A 9191-nucleotide genomic window follows, 5' to 3' on the forward strand; every position below is an offset into this window, starting at 1 on the left:
TGTTTCATGTTCTCTGTGTATATAAAATCTCCCCACTGTATTTTCCACTGCATACATCTGATGAAGTGAGCTGTAGCTCACGAAAGCTTATGATCAAATAAATTTGTTAGCCTCTAAGGTGCCACAAGTACTCCTTTTCTTTTTATCAAAATCTAAAAAGACTTGCTGGTTTAATCTGAATACACTTGCCCCACAGGCCTCGTGAATCTTAGACTGGCTCTGGAAAGTCTCAAGGATCACCTGTCTGGGATAGCTGTGGCTTAAGAACACATGATATCTTCATAGTGCAGTTTTTCAGAACTCTGTCCCTCTTCCTTAAACTTGATCTGACCAGCAGGCTAAGTAAAAATATGTTAGGGACGCAGGCCAGTAATGTATCATTAGATAGATTAGGTTACCTTGGGCTATCTGATTTGTGGCAGGTGAAACCATTTTTAGCCTATTCTCTTCCCTTTATTTCATTTGCTGTTTTCTTGCTTGTTTCTTCAAGATGTGACCACCCCATTATAGCAATGCCATTTTTCTCCCTCCTAGGGTTTATGGATGCTGCTTTTGGATAGGCAACATTTTTATCTTGCCGAGTCCTAATGCTGAGTACAAGGCAACTCCAGCCCCGTTTATCAATCACATGTGCATGGTGTGTTTCTGATATGGGGATAATTTAAGTATCTAAGCTATGGCTAAACACAGTTCTACTTAGCATTTATCCCCAACTGGTACTGAAGGAACAAAATGGACACCGTGTAGAATCAAGCACATGGGTTTATTACGCACAGCGCTGGTGGAGTGTCACTTTGCTTATTGGGCTCAGAGACACTGCCAAACAATTGATTACAATGGATTATATGGAATTTCCATGGGTGGAGGGAAGTGACGGGGTGGGTGGTCCCGAGCCCCTGGATAGGTCGAGCAGCAAGACTAGATAAGCACAGTAGCCAATAGTCAAAGATTACATAATGTCTCCGCCCATGGTTCCAGGTTAACATATGGCATACAATTAGTACACAGGTGTTTTCCTTTAAACAATGTATAAAGTGTATTAGTATAAAATATATATGTTGAATTCTGATTTGGGGTCCATAGGAATGAAGTAGCTCCTCTGATTGTCCAACAGGTACATATCTGAGGGTTAAAGCAAAAAGACATTGAAAAGTACGTGGCAATAGAGATTGTCTTTCAAGATGCTCATTGTGCAGACACTGGCATCTGGGAGGGAGGAGGATGTCATAGCTCATACTGACATGCTTGGACCTTTCAATGAACCCAAGGTTGGTATGTGGGGAGAGCATGGCTATCTTTTCTTGCAGAGGAGTTGACACGGATACTTTGGTCTGTTTGCAGCTTCAGATAAGAGTGCCAATTACTGCTCCCCATTTGGCATTTTGCTGACCATGCTTATCTTAGTAAAAGCAAGGTTGTCTCTTGTTTCTTCTGCTTCTCTTAGCTAATATTGTTCACTGTTTGTTAGGCCTCTGAGCCTCTCATCAAGCTCTGGACTTTGGGCCTGTAAAAAGAGCTGACATAACCTGTGGCAGGATTTTACATACACAGGACATGGATTTTGACCCTTCAGGTACCTTGACATCTGAGATTTATTTGTGAAATTCATCTCAGGGAAAGCCACGTCATCAGGCAGTTGATCCCCTTTCAGTTCCATGACACAGTGGGGCCAGAAAGCCAAACTAATCAGACCAGTGAGAATTCCCCTAGTGAAGGAGAAAACTTGAGATGGCACAGTGATCAGCAATGCTCGTTAAGGTCACAAGACAGTTTTTATTTCAGACTATAGCTACCATTTGTTTTCACTGTATTTACAAAACAGGCAGAATTTAGAGTTAATGCAAAAGGGGGCAACAGGGTTCAGATCCTCAACCAACAGGCTTTGGTTTAACAATGGTGCTGGGTCTATTTATACAACACCAGCTGATCTGACATTTTGTTTGGGGTTTGTTTTTTTTAAAAGTTCTGAGATGGCTTGGGCTGAGCACATTGCAAACTATGGCACCGTGCGTCTGGGATTCTCTCTCACTATGTATTTCATTTCATTTCCCTAGATTTTCTCCCTGCATTGGCAAACAGAGTAATGGAGAAGTTGCTTTTTTGTCTGATCGTTTCATATTAATGGCACTAGCTGTAACCCACAGCAAGTTCCTACTCTTGCTTTTCCTCCACAAGCTCCCAGCAAGTATCCACCTGCATTCTCGCACTGTCAGTCCTGTGCCTTGCTGCAGTCTCATTACCACTGCCAGATGCTAATAGCCTAATAATGCTCAGACTCCAAAATGTCAAACATAATGAAAGGGGGAGAGGCCATGAGAGAAAACAAAAGTACAGCTCTACCTATGGATCCACTCTGTTTCTAATCTCCTATCTGCGGCTACTTTTCCCAATGTCCATAAAAGAAAAACTGGTGGCAGCACAATAGCAGTATGGCTGCTGGCTGCCAACCTATGACAAGCACTCACACAACTGAAAACCACCTGTGTGCACACTTGATGCCTCAGACATACATATTCTTTCCCTGCCACTAAAATTCCTAATTGACCAAACCCAACAGCCCTTGCAATGCTATCAAGAAATGAAGACCTTTTGGCAGATAGTAGCTTAGCCTGTCTGATTTAAATTATTAGTGGCAATGCCATGAAGGGAAATTTGTGCCGTTTAGAGACCGTATGTCATGCTAGGGATTGATTATTAGTATTGATAGAGGTGAACATGTGTGAGATAGTGTGTGTGATCTTAGCTCCCCTCCAGACATACTGGTGGGCTAGCTAACATCTGTAAGGTATGTCACCTTATTACCAACTATGGATGTAGGTCTGCTATTGCAGATTTACAGATAATATGACAGTATTCAAGTAACACTCCCATAGTAACCAGTGGAAGATTCAGCTGCATAGTGAGTGCATAGACCCTCAATCTGGACTGGGAGAGGGATCTCCTGAAAATCAGAAATAATTACTCTTGTCATTCTCCTCTTACTTTTACTTTTGTATTTTTTTAATTCTGCATTTCTGCATCAGATGTGCTGAAAACAGATGAGGGAAACCAAGGCATATTTTTCAGGAAACATTTTTTCGATACCAAACACCCTACCTATCCATTTGGGATACCAGAGAGGACTGGTCCTCCAATTACGCAAATGAAAGGGTCAGGTGCCCTTTGCGGAGTAGTTGGTGTGCTAATACTTGACTGTCTCTGCTGGTAAGTTCTTAATAAAATCTGATCTTTGAATAAACAAGGTTTGAATTTGTATTATACTTTATTATAATTCTTAGAAGATTAGACTTGTTAAGACTCTTAGAGTTTTAAATCTTAAAATACAGTCTTTAAATAAGCTTGTCTTTGCTGACCTGTCACCTTTATGTTATTTGCAGAAGAACTTTGATTAAGCCAGCATTAGCTAAGCCTTTTCTTTAAATGATTTGAAAAATGTAACTTTAAATAGGTCATTTAAAAAATTGAGCTGTTTTAGTCTCCCTCCTATTTGGATTGTCTTAATAAGTAAAGCTGGCTATCCTGAGTTTGCTACAGGCTGCTCTAGCCCTATTTCAGCAACATAAATATATATGTTCAGACCCTGCTTAATTTTCTGCAGGGTCTGCTTGTTTCTTGGATAGGTCCAATGAGTGGGAAGGAGGGCTGTTGAATTTGTCCGTGGAAGGATCTGGATTTCCCCCTTGCACATAAGGAATTCCCATTGCAATCAATAGAGTTATGTGAATTCTACAAGGAACAATCTGGACTCCTTGTCTTTTCGTTTTAATAGCTGATCACAATGTTGTCCCATACTAATTCCTCCCCTCTTGATCACCTTTGTAGGGCCTTGTGCTACTTTTATAGTAGCTAATATATTGTATATCTGCCTCATAGTGATTCTTACTGTTGTACACTTTATAACTTTTTCTGATTCTCCCCCTTAAAAGAGATTGCATTTTATATAAACCAAACGGAAGGAATGAAATGCCTTTAGTGGAATTTTCCATTAGTAAATAGGGTTAATAATCAGAGTACTAAATCAAGGGGAAAAAAAGTTATAAGTTTTAACATTTGCAAAGCTCTTTGATATACACCTCTACCCCAATATAATGCAACCCAATATAACACCGGTTCGCGTACAACGCGGTAAAGCAGCACTCTGGGGGGTGGGGCTGCTTTAATAATGGAAATGTTCAAGGCCAAAGCAAGTTCGATATAACGCGGTTTCACCTATAATGCGCTAAGATTTTTTGGCTCCCAAGGCCAGCGTTCTATTGGGGTAGAGGTGTAGTTGGATGAAAGGCACCGTAAAAGTACTAATCATTTTCATTATCCCTACTATCTGTATTTCTTAAATCTGCAAAATTGGGCTGACAATCATGTGAGGACAGGTTGTCCTATGACTTTTTGTTTAACTTCCTGCTTTTTATCAGACTAGAAATAGCTTAAGAGCAGAGTAGCCTTCTCAATATGTTAACACTTGCATTTTTTGGCAGAGACATCACAAATTATTTTTATTTTTTGAAATTCTTTAAAAAGACAGAGAAACTTTTTCAAATCTCTCAGTAGTTCTGGCCAAGGTTTCGGTGGAAGGCTTGGTCTAACCACTTCAAATATAATTAATCAAATAGCCATCCATTTACTGTTTTCCATCACTATTGACCTAGACTGTGGCAAATACTTATATATGTTTTTAAAGTGTTTGCAGAATCAGGGATTTTAACCAGTTCCCTAGAGTCATAAGGCTCTGTGTTATTACTAATCCCAATTCCCTGAGTTATAGAATCCCCTGAAAGCTAGCCATTGCTTGCAGGGGACAAGAAGATCACAACATTTCACTAGCATAGAAGGTTTTGGTGTTTTTTTGTACCTTTGAGAATTGCACATAAAACCAAATTTTGCTGTACTGTGTGCACAATATTTCACACTTCATCCTATCAGATCAGGCATAGTGGAGTAACTCACAAAAGGAAAGCTGTCGGCCATATTTACTTATCAGTAAACCCCCAGCTTCTTGGTGTATTTTCAACTGACTTTCTCTGGGCTCGTTAACTAAGAAAATGGTCATTATTTAGATTGTTTTATCTGCAATACTTGCTTAAGTATTGTCACTTAGGATTTGCTTAGGGGTAAGATGCAATGAAGCAGTATCCTTTCTTTTGATGACCAGAATCTACCCGTTCTACTTATAGCAACTATTTGTAAACACATATTTTGCATAAACACCTTCTGTGGATTGATGCAGCAAATTTTCAGCCTTTAGGAAGTTTGAGCTATTAAGAAGACTGGCATAGCACTAATAAAATCTAAACACTTATAGTCAAATCTTATTCCTGATGCTGCTAAATGGGAACTTACAGCTTAACATAATAGGCAATTTAGCATATAAATGTGTTCCATAAAAGCAGGAAGTTGGCAGTGCAGAACAATAAATGTTAACCTTCGGGCAAGCTGTTACCAATGTGCTAAAGGCTCTTTGAATTTTAATGAAGTTGTTTGTACATATGAGTCTTCTGTACTACATACCAGATGCATTTTCCCCTAGTAGAACACCTTGAAGAATTCAAACCTGTGAGAGTTTTTCATGAGTGGCCTGCCTAGAAAATACTATTTAACTGTCATTTTTCAAACTTTTGTCCTCCTTTAACTTACCCTGCTTACCTGTTATCATAACTTTGCTCTAGTAAACGCTAAGGATGGGCAAAAGTCAAAGGAGTCAGGGGGTTAGTGCAGATGGGGTATGCATTTCAGCATTTGGATACTTACATGAATATCCTGAACTGCTTCAATCTAAACTGAGCTGGAAATTTCAAAATAGGTTCACATAAGATTTCTATTAGTTTCTGTTTCTGGTCAAGCCAGAAATACAGGGCCAAGTTCCATGCTGACATAACTCCATTAAAGGCAATGACATCAGCAGTGAATCTGGTCTGTGATGTGAACAGTACCTCTTATAGAAGTTTGGAGATTCCATTTCTAATCCCTGGAGATGTTTGAAAATGAAAAAGAGCAAAGAAAATTGAGTAGCCCAACTGTGAATCTCAGGAGTTTTAATTTAGGTTCAATTTAGGTTTTAATTTAGGTTCAATTTAGTTTTAATTTAGGAGTTTTAATTTAGGAGTTTTGGGTGAAGGTTTGGGATGTGGGAATTTGTTCAATTCTCCCTAGTGAATGTGGTGATAGAGCAGTGTGAACACGTTCCCAATTCACTTTGACATGAACTAGCATGTGTTTTTGGTCATGTACCCAGAATCTTGGAAAGGTACAAGTAGCACTGGGTAGGAAATGGCTTTACTGTCCTGCAAAAATTTTCAAGATTTCCCCCTTCCACATTACGATGAACTCAAGACCTTTCAAAAATTAAGAGAGTCACCCTTTCAGAGCCAATAGCTTGGTGGTTAGGGCACTCACATAGGAGGTGAGAAACCCAGGTTCAAGTGCCTGCTCTGCTCGATTTAACGCTCTCAATTTCATGTTGAAACTGAGAACTGTTCCCGCAAATAGCTTCCATTTCAATTAATCATTTTCCAGAAAAAAAAAAAAAGTTATAGCAAAAAACTCCTGACCAGCTCTAAGTTCAGGCTCAAATGATTTTGGTTTTCTTGTAGTCAAACCATATTGCAAAATCACAGGAAAGGTACAGATTCAATGTGGCTAGAAGTTTGTATGAATTCCCTGGAAATTGAAGTATGAAGTGGAATTAGTGGCCATGTTACCTTTCCTTCTGAATGCAGTTTGACCTTGGTGTGCAGAATATTTGCAGGTTATCCTGATAGAGATAAAGCATGTATACTCAATTTTGCAGAAGAGTGCGGACACCAAAATATTTTATGAGGCACTGCTGGCTCGTGAATGCAGGCAACATGAGACAATCATGACTTCAGGTGCATTTTTGGAGTCTGAGTCACTCATATCTTTTTGGCTTTTTGTAGGCCAATGGGTTCTAAAACAGGGCTCTTCTGAGTCTACCTTTTCCCCTTCAAGCCAAAGCTGTGATGAACAGTCCCCAAGGGAACCTGTTTGTTTCATCCCTACTGTCTTTCCTCCTACCTGCTCTTCCGTACCCCCATCATGTTTTCACATGGCCCTCTATGATTATTTGGGAAATCTCTCTATGTAGAATCTATTAATTATAATTTTTGTTATGAAGTTGTTCTTATGAACTTGTATCGTACAATGCCTCTAACTGGACATGAAATCCACCAATATCTGAGACATTTATAGCATGTTTCTCCCAGACCAGATATGATAGAGGGTCATGCACCTTAACAATTGTATTCTGGAGCAAACAATTGGTATGCTAAGGAGGTTGCTGGAGCAAGAAGCTAGCCCTCCAATTTCTCCACAAGGAATAGGAGTGGAAAATTCCCTAAAAGACTGAAGGGACAAAGGTAACAAAGTAGGGGTTTGATAGCAAGTGGGAGCAAGGGGAAAGGCTTTTGTGGAACAGGAAGCTTGGGCAGGAGAGGGGAAGAGACAAGCATGCTTTCCTTGCAGGGGAGTTTAACTCTGGGACCAGTCAAGGTCAGAGACTGCAGCATGTCTAGAGAAGCTCCATGTTTCTTAAGTGAAACCAGGAGTTGCAAGGAACAATCCCATACATCTCAGAGGACATTGCCTGAGGCCATACAATTCTTCATAATGGTGAAGAACCTGAGGCAGGAAAATGTATGCAGGTGTGTTTATTATTTTGCCTAGATCTGTGTATCTCCCCTACCGTTAAGTAAAGAGTAATGCTGTTTTAGAATTCTGTGCAAAGTCTGTCTGTCTGTCTGTTGGCTTTCACTACTGTGTACTCCTGAAGATGTACACTCTAAGGCCTTGTCTACACTGGCAAGTTTCCGCGCAGCAAAGAAGCTTTCTGCAGTGAAACTCCCAAGGTGTACGCACTGCCAAGCCACTTTGTGCACAGAAACTGCGCAGTTGCAGCACTGTAACAAACCACCCTGACGAAAGGTGTACAGCTTTCTTTGCCGGAGCTATGGTGCTGCGACACCAGTGTAGACACCCTGGTTGATTACAGTGCTGCAATTGGCCTCCGGGAGGTGTCCCACAATGCCTGTTTTCGCCTCTCTGGTCATCAGTTTGAAGTCTACTGCCCTGCCCTAGGTGACCAACTGTCAGCACCACAGTTTAAATTCCTTGAAAGTCCCCTTCCTGTTTGCTCGGTGACACGTGCAGTGGTCTCAGCGCATCTTTCCAGGTGACCATGGCTGCTCCATGCACCAGGTGATCCCCCACTTGGAGCAATGCCGAGCTGCTGAACAGCATCAGCATTTGGGGAGAGGAGAATGTCCAGTCCCAGATGCACTCCAGCTGTAGGAATTATGATACCTATGGACAGATATCATGATGCATGGATGATTTAGATGGGGACTGGTCCTGCTTTGAGCAGGGCGTTGGACTAGATGACCTCCTGAGGTCCCTTCCAAACCTGATATTCTATGATTCTATGAAAGGGGCCATGACGAGACACAATGCAGAGCAGAGTCACAGTGAAGGAGCTGCAGAATGCCTACGACAAGATGCAGGAGGCAAACCACCACTCCAGTGGTGTCCCCATGACCTGCTGGTTCTACAAAGAGCTGGACACAATACTCAGTGGTGACCCCACCTCCACTGAGAAGAGCCCCGTGGATACTTTGGGGGCTCACATGTCAGTCAAGATTGGACCGAGCCAGGAGGAGGAAATCTTGGATGAGGCTGTGGAGGTGGAGGGGGACCCAGAGACAGAGGACAGCTTGGTGATCAGATATGCATGCAGCCAGGATCTCTTCTCTACCCTGGAGGTGGCTAGCTAGTCATAGGAGTCAGAGCTTGGCAAAGCAGAAACAGGAGAGGAGACCCCTGGTAAGTGTCTTTGATTTGGGGAATTGCTGAAGTGAGTTATTGGGGGAAGGAGGGTTGCAGAAGGCCAGCTTGTTTCTGTATGCTGAGCTTGCAGGGAGGGATTTGCAGAAGGTAGGCTTGTGTCTGTGTGACCACCACATGCCTAGTCTGAGTGGTGGAACAGGCTGTTGATTGACTCCCTCCCTTCATGTGAATCTGCCTCAGTGATCTCCACGAAACTCTCATGAAGATACTGGAAAATCGGCTGCTGCAGGTTTTTTGGCAGAGCTGCTTTGTTTCTTTCCCCATTAAGGGTAATTTTCCCGCGCCACTCTGCCATCACTGGTGAGGGGATCATAGCTGCACACAGGCGAGCTACATAA

This window comes from Natator depressus, chromosome 9, assembly GCF_965152275.1.
Source record: "Natator depressus isolate rNatDep1 chromosome 9, rNatDep2.hap1, whole genome shotgun sequence".
In the NCBI taxonomy this organism is placed as follows: Eukaryota; Metazoa; Chordata; order Testudines; family Cheloniidae; genus Natator; species Natator depressus.